Below are 18,712 nucleotides of genomic sequence, written 5' to 3'. Positions count from 1 at the left end.
TGTCACATCCCCACCTCAAAAACAGAGGACAGCGAGAGAGAAAGTAGTGAGAGAGATGAAGATGGTGAGAGGAGAGAGCTTGTGATTGAATGGGAAGAGAGATAGAGAAGGGAGAGATTGGGAGGAAGAGAGAGAAAGAGCAAAGAGAAGGTCAGGAAAGAAAGAGAGAGTGATCATTTCAGTCCATCAGCCTCAGTTCTGAGATCTCTCTCTCTCTCTCTCTCAATTTAATTCAATTCAAGGGCTTTATTGGCATGGGAAACGTGTTAACATTGCCAAAGCAAGTGAGGTAGATAATATATAAAGTGAATATATAAAGTGAAATAAACAATAAAAATTAACAGTAAACATTTCACATACAGAAGTTTCAAAACAATAAAGACATTACAAATGTCATATTATATATATATACAGTGTTGTAACAATGTACAAATGGTTAAAGGACATAAGATAAAATAAATAAGCATAAATATGGGTTGTATTTACAATGGTGTTTGTTCTTCACTGGTTGCCCTTTTCTCATGGCAACAGGTCACAAATCTTGCTGCTGTGATGGCACACTGTGGAATTTCACCCAGTAGATATTGGGAGTCTCTCTCTCTCTCTCTCTCTCTCTCTCTCTCTCTGCGATTGATAGTACTCATTATATCTTCTCTGCACACAATACCGATAATCACCTTCCTATTCTGCTCTGGTAATGCTATGTGGAATAGGAACACTACCAGGGTCTATACTACAATAAAAACACTACCAGGGTTTATACTGGAATAGGAACACTACCAGGGTCTATACTGGAATAGGAACACTACCAGGGTCTATACTGGAATAGGAACACTACCAGGGTCTATACTGGAATAGGAACACTACCAGGGTCTACACTGGAATAGGAACACTACCAGGGTCTACACTGGATATTAGATGTGTAGAGAGGAGAGGAGAGGAGAGGAGAGGAGAGGAGAGGAGAGGAGAGGAGAGGAGAGGAGAGGAGAGGAGAGGAGAGGAGAGGAGAGGAGAGGAGAGGGGAGGGGAGGGAGGGGGGGAGGGGAGGGGAGGGGAGATTAGAGGATGGGAGAGGAGAGGAGATTAGAGGAGAGGAGATTAGGGGAGGGGAGATGAGATGAGAGCAGATGAGAGGAGAGGAAGGGGAGATGAGAGGAAGTGATGGGAGGGGAGGGGAAAAGAGAAGAGAGGAGATTAGAAGAGGGGAGAGGAGAGGAAAGGAGAGGAAAGGACATTAGAGGAGAGGAGATTAGAGGAAAGGAGATTAGAGGAGAGGAGTGTGAGAGGAGAGGAGACAAGAGGACACAAGAGGAGAGGGGCCTCGCCTCACCTCCTTCTCATCATCAGGCGGCGCCCGCCCAGGAGGACAAAACAGAACACAGAGAGAATGTGTGCGTTTCAAATGGCTTGTATAGTGCACAACCTTGGACCCTATGGGTCCTTGTCAAAAGTAATGCAATACATAGCGAATAGGCGTGCCTTTTGGGATGCATACATGGAATCAGAATCAGTTGCCTACTCTCTGCCGTGAGACACGGAGGATTCTAGAACATCTCATAATGAATAGTGATGAAGAGAAGCGAGAAGGAGAGAAAATCAAATCAAATCAAATTGTATTGGTCACATACCCATATTTAGCAGATGTTATTTTGCGTGTAGTGAATATAATACAGTATATACATATGAGATGAGTAAAGCAATGTGTAAACATTATTAAAGTGACCAGTGTTCCATTATTAAAGTGGCCAGTGATTTTAAGTCTATATGTCTATAGGGCAGCAGCCTCTAAGGTGCAGGGTTGCATAACCTTGTGGAAGCCGGCTACTGATGGCTATTTAACAGTCTGATGTCCTTGCGATAGAAGCTGTTTTTCAGCTCATCATTACGCTCGGGGCCCTGGGTCGGAACCCCGCCTTGTGCAACTGGGTCCTGGACTTCCTGACGGACCGCCCCCAGGTGGTGAAGGTAGGAAACAACACCTGCACTTCGCTGATCCTCAACACAGGAGCCCCACAAGGGTGCGTTCTGAGCCCTCTCCTGTACTCCCTGTTCACCCATGACTGCGTGGCCATGCACACCTCCAACTCAATCATCAAGTTTTCAGACGACAACCATAGTACCAACAGGGACAAGACAGCCTACAGGGAGGAGGTGAGAGCCCTGGCGTAGAGGTTGAAAACAACCTCTCCCTCAACATCAACAAAGCTTTAAGTTCTATGGTGTACACATAACTGACGATATGACAATCCACACAGACAGTGTGATGAAGAAGGCGCAACAGCGCCTCTTCAACCTCAGGAGGCTGAAGAAATGTAGCTTGTCACCTAAAACCCTGACACACTTTTACAGATGCACAATTGAGAGCATCCTGTTGGGCTGTATCACCGCCTGGTACGGCAACTGCTCCGCCCACAACCGCAAGGCTCTCCAGAGGGTAATGATGAGGTCTGCACAACGCATCACCGGGGGCAAACTACCTGCCCTCCAAGACACCTACACCACCCGATGTCACAGGAAGGCCATAAAGATCATCAAGGACATCAACCACCCGAGCCACTGCCTGTTCACCCCGCTATCATCCAGAAGGCGAGGTCAGTACAGGTGCATCGAAGCTGGGACCGAAAGCCTGAAAAACAGCTTCTATCTTAAAGCCATCAGACTGTTAAATAGCCATCACTAGCCGGCTACCACCCGGTTACTCAACCCTGCACCTTAGAGGCTGTTGTCACTTTAATAATGTGTGCCTACTGCTTTACTCATCTCATCTCAGTATATACTGTATTCTATTCTACTGCATTTTAGTCCAATTCTCTCCAACATTGCTCATCCTAATATTTACATGTTTCTTAATTCCATTACTATAAGATCAACCATTTCCAGGCCCAGGGACATAGTCTGTGGTGACCTAGCAACAGTCTGTGGTGACCTAGCAACAGTCTGTGGTGACCTAGCAACAGTCTGTGTTGACCTAGCAACATTCTGTGGTGACAGTCTGTGGTGACCTAGCAACAGTCTGTGGTGACCTAGCAACACCAGAACTGGACCAGAACCTGACACTCTCGACAAACACAGGGGGACAAACACCTACCTGGAAGTGCCAGCATTCCCTCCCCCAGATGCAAGTAAGCAACAAAGCCGGGTCACAACTTCCTGTCACAACTTCCTGTCACAACTTCCTGTCACAACTTCCTGTCACAACTTCCTGTCATACCTAAACCCAGAGTCTCTCAGAGTGTGCACAGTCAGCCCACTAACACCACTATCACACGACAGCAACTTCCTGTCACAACTTCCTGTCATACCTAAACCCAGAGTCTCTCAGAGTGTTCACAGTCAGCCCACTAACACCCCTATCACACGAGAGCAACTTCCTGTCACAACTTCATGTCATACCTAAACCCAGAGTCTCTCAGAGTGTGCACAGTCAGCCCACTAACACCCCTATCACACGACAGCAACTTCCTGTCACAACTTCCTGTCATACCTAAACCCAGAGTCTCTCAGAGTGTTCACAGTCAGCCCACTAACACCCCTATCACACGACAGCATAATCACAGCCTACTTGAACAGAGCAGTACCATATACCAGAAGTCCAGCAAGCTGCATGCTATCAAGAAAGGTGATAGAAGTAAGGAAGATAGTGTAGAAACAAAAGAACCAGAAATCCCCGCTAGGACAAAATGTTTCCCTGAAAAAGTGAAGGTGTAAACTGAGCAGTAGAAAGCCTGAACAGTAAAAAAATAACAGCAATGAGAAATGGTTTGATGAAGAGTTCAAAAACCTAAGAAAGAAATTGACAAACCAACACAAATCCAACCCAAAACACACAGACCTAGAAAACCGGAATATTACAATCCATTTGGAAAGTATTCAAACCACTTTTTTCCACATATTGTTACGTTACAAACTTTGAGAACTTTTTATCAAAATTATAACAAATAAAAAAACTGAAATATCATCAACACACAGGATGCTGCCACCACCATGCTTCACAGCTATTTTCAGGTCTCTCCAGAGATGTTCGATCAGGTTCAAGTTTGGGCCCTGGCTGGGCCACTCAAAAGACTTGTCCCGAAGCCACTCCTGCGTTGTCTTGGCTGTGTGCTTAGGGTCATTGTCCTGCTGTAAGGTGAAACTTCGTCCCAGTTTGAGGTCCTGAGCACTCTGGAGCAGGTTTTCATTAAGGATCTCTGTGTCCTTTCTCTGTGCATCTTTCCCTTGATCCTACCAGTCTCCCAGTCCCTACAGCTGAAAAAACATTCCCACAGCAGGATGCTGCCACCACCATGCTTCACCGTAGGGATGGTGCCAGGTTTCCTCCAGACGTGATGCTGCCACCAACATGCTTCACCGTAGGGATGTTGCCAGGTTTCCTCCAGACGTAACGCTTGGCATTCAGGCCAAAGAGTTCAATCTTGTTTTCATCAGACCAGAGAATCTTGTCTCTCATGGTCTGAGAGTTCTTTAGATGGCTTTTGGCAAACTCCAAGTGGGCTGTCATGTGCCTTTTACTGAGGAGTTTGCATTTTATTGCATGACATAAGTACTTGATCACCTACCAACCAGTAAGAATTCCGGCTCTCACAGACCTGTTAGTTTTTCTTTAAGAAGCCCTCCTGTTCTCCACTCATTACCTGTATTAACTGCACCTGTTTGAACTCGTTACCTGTATAAAAGACACCTGTCCACACACTCAATCAAACAGACTCCAACCTCTCCACAATGGCCAAGACCAGAGAGGGTGTAAGGACATCAGGGATAAAATTGTAGACATGCACAAGGCTGGGATGGGCTACAGGACAATAGGCAAGCAGCTTGGTGAGAATGCAACAACTGTTGGCGCAATTATTAGAAATTGGAAGAAGTTCAAGATGCCGGTCAATCACCCTCGGTCTGGGGCTCTATTCAAGATCTCACCTCGTGGGGCATCAATGATCATGAGGAAGGTGAGGGATCAGCCCAGAACTACACGGCAGGACCTGGTCAATGACCTGAAGAGAGCTGGGACCACAGTCTCAAAGAAAACCATAAGTAACACACTACGACGTCATGGATTAAAATCCTGCAGCGCACGCAAGGTCCCCCTGCTCAAGCCAGCGCATGTCCAGGCCCATCTGAAGTTTGCCAGTGACCATCTGGATCATCCAGAGGAGGAATGGGAGAAGGTCATGTCGTCTGATGAGATAAAAATATAGTTTTTTTGGTCTAAACCACTCTCCGTGTTTGGAGGAAGAAGAAGGATGAGTACAACCCCAAGAACACCATCCCAACCATGAAGCATGGAGGTGGAAACATCGTTCTTTGGGGATGCTTTTCTGCAAAGGGGACAGGACGACTGCACCGTATTGAGGGGAGGATGGATGGGGCCATGTATCACGAGATCTTGGCCAACAACCTCCTTCCCTCAGTAAGAGCATTGAAGATGGGTCGTGGCTGGGTCTTCCAGCATGACAACGACCCGAAACACACAGCCAGGGCAACTAAGGAGTGGCTTCGTAAGAAGCATCTCAAGGTCCTGGAGTGGCCTAGCCAGTCTCCAGACCTGAACCCAATAGAACATCTTTGGAGGGAGGTGAAAGTCCGTATTACCCAGCGACAGCCCCAAAACCTGAAGGACCTGGAGAAGGTCTGTATGGAGGAGTGGGCCAAAATCCCTGCTGCAGTGTGTGCAAACCTAGTCAAGAACTACAGGAAACGTATGATCTCTGTAATTGCAAACAAAGGTTTCTGTACCAAATATTACGTTCTGCTTTTCTGATGTATCAAATACTTATGTCATGCAATAAAATGCAAATTAATTACTTAAAAATCATACAATGTGATTTTCTGGATTTTTGTTTTAGATTCCGTCTCTCACAATTGAAGTGTACCTATGATAAAAATTACAGACCTCTACATGCTTTGTAAGTAGGAAAACCTTCAAAATCGGCAGTGTATCAACTCCCCACTGTAGTTGTCCATCTCCACAGATGAACTCTGGAGCTCTGTCAGAGTGACCATCGGGTTCTTGCTCTCGTCCCTACCATAGCCCTGCTCCCCTGATTGCTCAGTTTGGCCAGGTGGCCATCTCTAGGAAGAGTATTGGTGGTTTGAAACTTATTCAATTTAAGAATGATGGAGGACACTGTGTTCTTAACCTCTTAAGTCGACCCTCTACTTTTTTGAACATTCTGTTAAAAATCGCGCAACATTTCAGCGCCCTGCTACTCATGCCAGGAATATAGTATATGCATTTGCTTAGTCTGTGTGGATAGAAAACACTCAGACGTTTATAAAACTGGTTAAATCACTGCTGTGGCTTTACCAGAACGGCATTTACATCGAAAAGCACAGGAAAAACTGATCACTGAAAATGGGAAAATATATCCATGCGCTACTTGAACCCATTGATAAAGGTGAACCACAATTAATTGACTGAGGTTGCAGTACCTACAGCTTCCACACGGTGTCTAGAGTCTTGTCATTTCCCTTCGAGTTTTTTCTTGGTCAAACACATGCAGGGCACCGTATCTCCTCCTCTCATTTTTCCAGACGGACAGCTAATGATCTTTACATCGCCTCCTGATGAATTTTATCGCTTATTAACGTTTACTAATACCTAAAGTTGCATTACAAACGTATTTCGAAGTGTTTTGTGAAAGTTTATCGTCGACTTTTTGAATTTAAAAAAATGACGTTACGTTTTGAAACGATGTTTTTTTCGTTTATCACACAGTCTACATATAACGATATCTAGGCTTTATATGGACCGATTTAATCTAAATAAAGACCCAAATAGTGTTTATGGGACATCTAGGAGTGCCAACAAAGAAGATGGTGAAAGGTAATGAATGTTTTCTATTTTATTGTGCGGTTTGTGTAACGCCGAAATGCTAATTATTTTGTTTATGTCCCCTGTGGGTCTTTTGGGGTGTTACATGCTATCAGATAATAGCTTCTCATGCTTTCGCCGAAAAGCATTTTAAAAATCTGACTTGTTGCCTGGATTCACAACGAGTGTAGCTTTAATTTGATACCCTGCATGTGTATTTTAATGAACTTTTGAGTTTTAACTAATACTATTAGCATTTAGCGTAGCGCATTTGCATTTCCAGAGCTCTAGTTGGGACGCAAGCGTCCCGAGTAGAAGCAAGAGGTTAAGGACCTTACATTTTTGGTACCCTTCCCAAGATCTGTGCCTCGACACAATCCTGTCTCAGAGCTCTACAGACAATTCCTTCGACCTCATGGTTTAGTTTTTTTCTCTGACATGCACTGTCAACTGTGGGACTTTAAATAGACAGGTATGTGCCTTTCCAAATCAAATCAAATGTTATTGGTCACATACACAAACTCAGCAAAAAAAGAAACATCCCTTTTTCAGGACCCTGTCTTTCAATGATAATTCGTAAAAAATGCAAATAACTTCACAGATCTTCATTGTAAAGGGTTTAAACACTGTTGTTCAATCAACCATAAACAATTAATGAACATGCACCTGTGGAAAGATAAACTCGTCAGTATTATCCTCAGTTCTGGCATCTTCCCCACTATTTGGAACGAAGGTCTGATCGACCCTAAAGAGACAAATTTGGAGACAAATTTGACCCCAATAATTACAGCGGAATCTGTGTCAACAGTAACCTCGGGAAAATCCTCTCACCAACAGCAGACTCCAATATTTCCAAAGTCTTGAGCAAATGTGAAATTGGCTTCTTACCAAAAATATCGGACTACAGACCACGTATACAGCCTGCACACCATAATTAACAAAAAACAAAAGCAAAGTCTTGTCATGCTTTGTTGATTTCAAAAAAAGATTTTGACTCAATTTGGAATGTGGGCCTGCTATATAAACTGAGGGAAACTGTTGTTGGGGGGGATCTACGATATTATAGATATATGATACATATAAAATATATATAAAATAATGTGTACAAAAACAATAAGTGTCAAAATTGTCAATAAAAACACAGATTACTTTCCACAGGGCCGTGGGGGTGAGTCAGGGATGCAGCTTGAGCCCCACCCTCTTCAACATATATATCAAAGAATTGGCGCGGGCACTAAAATAGTCTGCAGCACCCGGCCTCACCCTACTAGAATCTGAAGTCAAATGTCTACTGTTTGCTGATGATCTGGTGCTTCTGTCCCAAACCAAGGAGGGCCTACAGCAGCACCTAGATATTATGCACAGATTCTGTCAGACCTGGGCCCTGACAGTAAATCTCAGTAAAACCAAAATAATGGTGTTCCAAAATCTGGCCCATACAGAAGCTGCACAGTGCAGAACACCTGACCACTGTGTCTGACCCAGTGCAGAATACCTGACCACTGTGACTGACCCAGTGCAGAATACCTGACCACTGTGACTGACCCAGTGCAGAATACCTGACCACTGTGACTGACCCAGTGCAGAATACCTGACCACTGTGACTGACCCAGTGGCAGAACACCTGACCACCATGACTGACCCAGTGGCAGAACACCTGACCACTGTGACTGACCCAGTGTCAGAATATCTGACCACCATGACTGACCCAGTGGCAGAACACCTGACCACCGTGACTGACCCAGTGCAGAATACCTGACCACTGTGACTGACCCAGTGCAGAATACCTGACCACTGTGACTGACCCAGTGTCAGAAAACCTGACCACCATGACTGACCCAGTGCAGAATACCTGACCACTGTGACTGACCCAGTGGCAGAATACCTGACCACCATGACTGACCCAGTGCAGAATACCTGACCACTGTGACTGACCCAGTGGCAGAATACCTGACCACCATGACTGACCCAGTGCAGAACACCTGACCACCGTGACTGACCCAGAACTAAGAAAAGCCTTGACTATGTATAGACTCAGACCACAGACTACCATAGGATCTACAGAAACCATGGTGACGTAGCAACTTTCAATGTCCTCCAAGAGTTACTGAATTTCCTCTCCTCTCACAAAATGGGACAAACACAACATTGAAACTCTGCAGAATTCTGTCAAAAATATAATCCGCGTACAAAGCAAAACCTCAAATAATGCAGAGCAGAATTAGGAATATACCCACTAATGATTAAAATCCAGAAAATAGATGTTAAATTCCACAACAACCTAAAGGAAAGCGATATAGAAAGAGGATGTATTCCCCTCTGTCTCTCTGTCTCTGTCTCTCTGTCTCTGTCTCTCTCTCTGTCTCTCTCTCTGTCTCTCTCTCTGTCTCTCTGTCTCTCTGTCTTTGTCTCTCTCTGTCTCTCTGTCTCTCTGTCTCTGTCTCTATGTCTCTGTCTCTCTGTCTGTCTCTCTCTCTCTGTCTCTCTGTCTAAAATTGACATTTTAACATACCTCGAGTGCACCACAGCCACACGTGGCCCTTCAGCCAACACACAGCACTGCAGTAATACACATGCCTTTGGTAGCTCTAAGGTTTGGTCCCAAATAACACCCTACCCAGTGCCCCTATTCCCATATGTTTCTGGTCAAAAGGGTGCCATTTGGGACCGGGCTTAAGATGTATGCTGGAGAGGCATGCTGGCATTTATGACAGCTGTTTGTCAAGATGGGCTGTCTGAGGCAGAGAGGAAGGCAGGCAGGGTGGGAGAGAGACTGGCAGGGAGACATAAAGGCAGACAGACAGACAGGCAAACAGGTAGACAGGCAGACAGGCAGGCATACAGGGAGACAGACAGGCATACAGGCAGGCAGACATGCAGACAGACATGCAGACAGACAGACAGGAAGGCAGGCAGGCAGCTAGGGGCTAACACAGACAGCTAGGGGCTAACACAGACAGCTAGGGTCTAACACAGACAGCTAGGGGCTAACACAGGACAGCTAGGGGCTAACACAGACAGCTAGGGGCTAACACAGACAGCTAGGGGCTAACACAGGACAACAGCAGGCAGGCAGCTAGGGGCTAACACAGACAGCTAGGGGCTAACACAGGACAACAGCAGGCAGTCAGCTAGGGGCTAACACAGACAGCTAGGGGCTAACACAGACAGCTAGGGGCTAACACAGGACAACAGCAGGCAGGCAGCTAGGGGCTAACACAGGACAACAGCAGGCAGTCAGCTAGGGGCTAACACAAGAAGCTAGGGGCTAACACAGGCAGCTAGGGGCTAACACAGACAGCTAGGGGCTAACACAGGCAGCTAGGGGCTAACACAGGCAGCTAGGGGCTAACACATGACAACAGCAGGCAGGCAGCTATGGGCTAACACAGGCAGCTAGGGGCTAACACAGGACAACAGCTGGGCCCTCTGCAGGAAGGCAGGCATGGCAGCACACTCCCACACACCGTCACAGCTCTACAGACTGCCACAAACTGTCACTGCTACACTGTACTGGCAACTATCCCAAAAGATGGGAGGAAGGATAAGGAGAAGGAAGAAGATGAGGAGAAAGAGGTGGAAAATCCTGGCGGGCTGTATCACCGCCTGGTACGGCAACTGCTCCGCCCTCAACCGTAAGGCTCTCCAGAGGGTAGTGAGGTCCGCACAACGCATCACCGGGGGCAAACTACCTGCCCTCCAGGACACCTACACCACCCGATGTTACAGGAAGGCCATAAAGATCATCAAGGACATCAACCACCCAACCACTGCCTGTTCACCCCGCTATCATCCAGAAGGCGAGGTCAGTACAGGTGCATCAAAGCTGGGACCGAGAGACTGAAAAACAGCTTCTATCTCAAGGCCATCAGACTGTTAAAAGCCACCACTAACATTGAGTGGCTGCTGCCAACACACTGTCATTGACACTGACCCAACTCCAGCCACTTTAATAATGGGAATTGATGGGAAATGATGTAAATATATCACTAGCCACTTTAAACAATGCTACCTTATATAATGTTACTTACCCTACATTATTCATCTCATATGCATATGTATATACTGTACTCTAGATCATCGACTGCATCCTTATGTCACTAGCCACTTTAACTATGCCACTTTGTTTACTTTGTCTACATACTCATCTCATATGTATATACTGTACTCGATACCATCTACTGTATGCTGCTCTGTACCATCACTCATTCATATATCCTTATGTACATATTCCTTATCCCCTTACACTGTGTATAAGACAGTAGTTTTGGAATTGTTAGTTAGATTACTTGTTGGTTATCACTGCATTGTCGGAACTAGAAGCACAAGCATTTCGCTACACTCGCATTAACATCTGCTAACCATGTGTATGTGACAAATAAAATTTGATTTGATTTGATTTGATTTGAAAAGGAACACAGGGCCTACCATAGACTACCACAGCAAAGGCTAAAACCAGGTTGACTAAGCAACTTTTATTGCCCTCCAAGAATTGTTGAATTTCCTCTTCACTTCAGTCTGCATTTGGTTTTACTAGCATTTAAGAGCAGTTGGAGGCCACGGAAGGAGTGTTGTATGGCATTGAAGCTCGTTTAGAGGTTAGATAGCACAGTGTCCAAGGACGGGCCGGAAGTATACAGAATGGTGTCGTCTGCGTAGAGGTGGATCAGGGAATTGCCCGCAGCAAGAGCAACATCATTGATATATACAGAGAAAAGAGTCGGCCCGAGAATTGAACCCTGTGGCACCCCCATAGAGACTGCCAGAGGACCGGACAGCATGCCCTCCGATTTGTCACACTGAACTCTGTCTGCAAAGTAGTTGGTGAACCAGGCAAGGCAGTCATTAGAAAAACCGAGGCTACTGAGTCTGCCAATAAGCATATGGTGATTGACAGAGTCGAAAGCCTTGGCAAGGTCGATGAAGACGGCTGCACAGTACTGTCTTTTATCGATGGCGGTTATGATATCGTTTAGTACCTTGAGCGTGGCTGAGGTGCACCCGTGATCGGCTCGGAAACCAGATTGCACAGTGGAGAAGGTACAGTGGGATTCGAGATGGTCAGTGACCTGTTTGTTGACTTGGATTTCGAAGACCTTAGATAGGCAGGGCAGGATGGATATAGGTCTGTAACAGTTTGGGTCCAGGGTGTCTCCCCCTTTGAAGAGGGGGATGACTGCGGCAGCTTTCCAATACTTGGGGATCTCAGACGATATGAAAGAGAGGTTGAACAGGCTGGTAATAGGGGTTGCGACAATGGCGGCGGAGAGGTTCAGAAGTAGAGGTTTGTCAAGCCCAGCTGATTTGTACGGGTCCAGGTTTTGCAGCTCTTTCAGAACATCTGCTGGATTTGGGTAAAGGAGAACCTGGAGAGGCTTGGGCGAGTAGCTGCCGGGGTGGCGGAGCTTTTGGCCGAGGTTGGAGTAGCCAGGAGGAAGGCATGGCCAGCCGTTGAGAAATGCTTGTTTTAGTTTTCGATAATCATGGATTTATCGGTGGTGACCTGGTACCTAGCCTCAGTGCAGTGGGCAGCTGGGAGGAGGTGCTCTTGTTCTCCATGGACTTTACAGTGTCCCAGAATTTTGGGGAGTTAGAGCTACAGGATGCAAATTTCTGCCTGAAGAAGCTGGCCTTTGCTTTCCTGACTGACTGCGTGTATTGGTTCCTGACTTCCCTGAACAGTTGCATATCGCGGGGACTATTCGATGCTATTGCAGTCCGCCACAGGATGTTTTTGTGCTGGTCGAGGGCAGTCAGGTCTGGAGTGAACCAAGGGCTATATCTGGTCTTAGTTCTGCATTTTTTGAACGGAGCATGCTTATCTAAAATGGCGAGGAAGTTACTTTTAAAGAATGACCAGGCATCCTCAACTGACGGGATGAGGTCAATATCCTTCCAGGATACCCGGGCCAGGTCGATTAGAAAGGCCTGCTCACAGAAGTTTTTTAGGGAGCGTTTGACAGTGATGAGGGGAGGTCGTTTGACTGCGGATCCGTAGCGGATACAGGCAATGAGGCAGTGATCGCTAAGATCCTGGTTGAAGACAGCAGAGGTGTATTTGGAGGGCCAGTTGGTCAGGATGACGTCTATGAGGGTGCCCTTGTTTACAGATTTAGGGTTGTACCTGGTGGGTTCCTTGATGATTTGTGTGAGATTGAGGGCATCTAGCTTAGATTGTAGGACTGCCGGGGTGTTAAGCATATCCCAGTTTAGGTCACCTAACAGAACAAACTCTGAAGCTAGATGGGGGGCAATCAATTCACAGATGGTGTCCAGTTCACAGCGGGGAGCTGAGGGGGGTCGGTAGCAGGCGGCAACAGTGAGTGACTTATTTCTGGAGAGAGTCATTTTTAAAATTAGTAGTTCGAACTATTTGGGTATGGACCTGGAAAGTATTTAACATGGAGGTTTACCATTTAACATGGAGGTTTACCATTTAACATGGAGGTTTACCATTTAACATGGAGGTTTACCATTTAACATGGAGGTTTACCATAGTCATTTATCATGGAGGTTTACCATTTATCATGGAGGTTTACCATTTAACATGGAGGTTTACCATAGTCATTTAACATGGAGGTTTACCATTTATCATGGAGGTTTACCATAGTCATTTATCATGGAGGTTTACCATAGTCATTTATCATGGAGGTTTACCATTTAACATGGAGGTTTACCATAGTCATTTAACATGGAGGTTTACCATAGTCATTTAACATGGAGATTTACCATAGTCATTTAACATGGAGGTTTACCATAGTCATTTAACATGGAGGTTTACCATAGTCATTTATCATGGAGGTTTACCATAGTCATTTAACATGGAGATTTACCATAGTCATTTAACATGGAGGTTTACCATAGTCATTTAACATGGAGGTTTACCATAGTCATTTAACATGGAGGTTTACCATAGTCATTTAACATGGAGGTTTACCATAGTCATTTAACATGGAGGTTTACCATAGTCATTTAACATGGAGGTTTACCATTTAACATGGAGGTTTACCATAGTCATTTAACATGGAGGTTTACCATAGTCATTTAACATGGAGGTTTACCATAGTCATTTAACATGGAGGTTTACCATAGTCATTTAACATGGAGGTTTACCATTTAACATGGAGGTTTACCATAGTCATTTATCATGGAGGTTTACCATTTATCATGGAGGTTTACCTTGGTCATTTATCATGGAGGTTTACCATAGTCATTTAACATGGAGGTTTACCATAGTCATTTAACATGGAGGTTTACCATTTATCATGGATGTTTACCATTTATCATGGAGGTTTACCATTTATCATGGAGGTTTACCATAGTCATTTAACATGGAGGTTTACCATTTATCATGGAGGTTTACCATTTATCATGGAGGTTTACCATAGTCATTTAACATGGAGGTTTACCATTTATCATGGAGGTTTACCATTTATCATGGAGGTTTACCATAGTCATTTAACATGGAGGTTTACCATAGTCATTTAACATGGAGGTTTACCATAGTCATTTATCATGGAGGTTTACCATAGTCATTTATCATGGAGGTTTACCATAGTCATTTATCATGGAGGTTTACCATAGTCATTTAACATGGAGGTTTACCATTTATCATGGAGGTTTACCATACTCATTTAACATGGAGGTTTACCATAGTCATTTATCATGGAGGTTTACCATTTATCATGGAGGTTTACCATAGTCATTTAACATGGAGGTTTACCATTTAACATGGAGGTTTACCATAGTCATTTAACATGGAGGTTTACCATTTATCATGGAGGTTTACCATAGTCATTTAACATGGAGGTTTACCATTTAACATGGAGGTTTACCATTTATCATGGAGGTTTACCATAGTCATTTAACATGGAGGTTTACCATAGTCATTTAACATGGAGGTTTACCATTTAACATGGAGGTTTACCATAGTCATTTAACATGGAGGTTTACCATTTAACATGGAGGTTTACCATTTATCATGGAGGTTTACCATAGTCATTTAACATGGAGGTTTACCATTTAACATGGAGGTTTACCATTTATCATGGAGGTTTACCATAGTCATTTAACATGGAGGTTTACCATAGTCATTTAACATGGAGGTTTACCATAGTCATTTAACATGGAGGTTTACCATAGTCATTTAACATGGAGGTTTACCATAGTCATTTAACATGGAGGTTTACCATATTTACCAACATTTAACATGGAGGTTTACCATAGTCATTTAACATGGAGGTTTACCATACATTTAACATGGAGTTTACATTTAACATGGAGGTTTACCATAGTCATTTAACATGGAGGTTTACCATTTAACATGGAGGTTTACCATAGTCATTTAACATGGAGGTTTACCATTTAACATGGAGGTTTACCATAGTCATTTAACATGGAGGTTTACCATTTATCATGGAGGTTTACCATAGTCATTTATCATGGAGGTTTACCATTTAACATGGAGGTTTACCATAGTCATTTATCATGGAGGTTTACCATAGTCATTTAACATGGAGGTTTACCATTTATCATGGAGGTTTACCATAGTCATTTAACATGGAGGTTTACCATAGTCATTTAACATGGAGGTTTACCATAGTCATTTAACATGGAGGTTTACCATTTAACATGGAGGTTTACCATAGTCATTTATCATGGAGGTTTACCATTTATCATGGAGGTTTACCATTTATCATGGAGGTTTACCATTTATTTAACATGGAGGTTTACCATTTAACATGGAGGTTTACCATAGTCATTTAACATGGAGGTTTACCATTTATCATGGATGTTTACCATTTATCATGGAGGTTTACCATTTATCATGGAGGTTTACCATAGTCATTTAACATGGAGGTTTACCATTTAACATGGAGGTTTACCATTTATCATGGAGGTTTACCATAGTCATTTAACATGGAGGTTTACCATTTATCATGGAGGTTTACCATAGTCATTTAACATGGAGGTTTACCATTTAACATGGAGGTTTACCATAGTCATTTAACATGGAGGTTTACCATAGTCATTTAGTTTTTACATTTAACATGGAGGTTTACCATAGTCATTTAACATGGAGGTTTACCATTTAACATGGAGTTTACCATTTATCATGGAGGTTTACCATTTAACATGGAGGTTTACCATAGTCATTTAACATGGAGGTTTACCATTTATCATGGAGGTTTACCATTTAACATGGAGGTTTACCATAGTCATTTAACATGGAGGTTTACCATAGTCATTTATCATGGAGGTTTACCATTTATCATGGAGGTTTACCATAGTCATTTAACATGGAGGTTTACCATTCATTTAACATGGAGGTTTACCATTTATTTAACATGGAGGTTTACCATTTAACATGGAGGTTTACCATAGTCATTTAACATGGAGGTTTACCATTTAACATGGAGGTTTACCATTTATCATGGAGGTTTACCATGGAGGTTTACCATTTAACATGGAGGAGGTTTACCATAGTCATTTAACATGGAGGTTTACCATTTAACATTTAATTTAACATGGAGGTTTACCATAGTCATTTAACATGGAGGTTTACCATTTAACATGGAGGTTTACCATTTAACATGGAGGTTTACCATTTAACATGGAGGTTTACCATTTAACATGGAGGTTTACCATTTAGTTTTAACATGGAGGGAGGTTTACCATAGTCATTTAACATGGAGGTTTACCATTTAACATGGAGGTTTACCATTTTTAACATGGAGGTTTACCATTTTTAACATGGAGGTTTACCATTTTTAACATGGAGGTTTACCATTTATTTAACATGGAGGTTTACCATAGTCATTTAACATGGAGGTTTACCATTTTTAACATGGAGGTTTACCATTTAACATGGAGGTTTACCATTTTTAACATGGAGGTTTACCATAGTCATTTAACATGGAGGTTTACCATAGTCATTTAACATGGAGGTTTACCATTTAACATGGAGGTTTACCATTTTTAACATGGAGGTTTACCATTTAACATGGAGGTTTACCATTTAGTCATTTAACATGGAGGTTTACCATAGTCATTTAACATGGAGGTTTACCATAGTCATTTAACATGGAGGTTTACCATTTATCATTTAACATGGAGTTTACCATAGTCATTTTAACATGGAGGTTTACCATTTTTAACATGGAGGTTTACCATTTACCATTTTTACATGGAGGTTTACCATTCATTTAACATGGAGGTTTACCATTTTTAACATGGAGGTTTACCATCATTTAACATGGAGGTTTACCATTTAACATGGAGGTTTACCATAGTCATTTAACATGGAGTTTAGTCATTTAACATGGAGGTTTACCATAGTCATTTAACATGGAGGTTTACCATTCATTTAACATGGAGGTTTACCATTTTTAACATGGAGGTTTACCATTTAACATGGAGGTTTACCATTTATCATGGAGGTTTACCATTTATCATGGAGGTTTACCATAGTCATTTAACATGGAGGTTTACCATTTTTAACATGGAGGTTTACCATAGTCATTTAACATGGAGGTTTACCATTTTTAACATGGAGGTTTACCATTTAACATGGAGGTTTACCATTTATTTAACATGGAGGTTTACCATAGTTTTAACATGGAGGTTTACATTTAACATGGAGGTTTACCATAGTCATTTAACATGGAGGTTTACCATAGTCATTTAACATGGAGGTTTACCATAGTCATTTATCATGGAGGTTTACCATTTAACATGGAGGTTTACCATAGTCATTTAACATGGAGGTTTACCATAGTCATTTAACATGGAGGTTTACCATTTAACATGGAGGTTTACCATAGTCATTTAACATGGAGGTTTACCATTTAACATGGAGGTTTACCATAGTCATTTAACATGGAGGTTTACCATAGTCATTTAACATGGAGGTTTACCATTTTATCATGGAGGTTTACCATTTAACATGGAGGTTTACCATAGTATTTAACATGGAGGGAGGTTTACCATAGTTTTAACATGGAGGTTTACCATAGTCATTTAACATGGAGGTTTACCATTTAACATGGAGGTTTACCATTTTTAACATGGAGGTTTACCATTTAACATGGAGGTTTACCATAGTCATTTAACATGGAGGTTTACCATAGTCATTTAACATGGAGGTTTACCATAGTCATTTAACATGGAGGTTTACCATTTAACATGGAGGTTTACCATAGTCATTTAACATGGAGGTTTACCATTTAACATGGAGGTTTACCATAGTCATTTAACATGGAGGTTTACCATTTAACATGGAGGTTTACCATAGTCATTTAACATTTAACATGAGGTTTACCATTTATTTAACATGGAGGTTTACCATAGTCATTTAACATGGAGGTTTACCATTTCATTTAACATGGAGGTTTACCATAGTCATTTAACATGGAGGTTTACCATAGTCATTTAACATGGAGGTTTACCATTTATCATGGAGGTTTACCATTTTTCATGGAGGTTTACCATAGTCATTTAACATGGAGGTTTACCATTTAGGAGGTTCATTTAACATGGAGGTTTACCATTTAACATGGAGGTTTACCATAGTCATTTAACATGGAGGTTTACCATTTTTAACATGGAGGTTTACCATTCATTTAACATGGAGGTTTACCATGGAGTTACATTTAACATGGAGGTTTACCATAGTCATTTAACATGGAGGTTTACCATTTTTAACATGGAGGTTTACCATTTTAACATGGAGGTTTACCATTTAACATGGAGGTTTACCATAGTCATTTAACATGGAGGTTTACCATTTAACATGGAGGTTTACCATAGTCATTTAACATGGAGGTTTACCATAGTCATTTAACATGGAGGTTTACCATTTATCATGGAGGTTTACCATAGTCATTTAACATGGAGGTTTAC

General features: G+C 42.6%; 1 protein-coding gene across 1 annotated transcript in view; it reads right to left on the bottom strand.

The window, feature by feature from the left end:
• The window catches only part of LOC115124773 (neuropilin-2-like), a 342,903-nt gene that overhangs the window by 216,868 nt on the left and 107,323 nt on the right, over positions 1–18,712 (bottom strand). The gene's annotated exons all lie outside the window — the stretch shown is intronic.

The sequence above is a fragment of the Oncorhynchus nerka genome, linkage group LG3 (assembly GCF_034236695.1).
Source record: "Oncorhynchus nerka isolate Pitt River linkage group LG3, Oner_Uvic_2.0, whole genome shotgun sequence".
Taxonomy (NCBI): domain Eukaryota; kingdom Metazoa; phylum Chordata; class Actinopteri; order Salmoniformes; family Salmonidae; genus Oncorhynchus; species Oncorhynchus nerka.
Note: the sequence above shows the minus strand (reverse complement) of the source record. Positions and strands in the feature narration are given on the sequence as shown.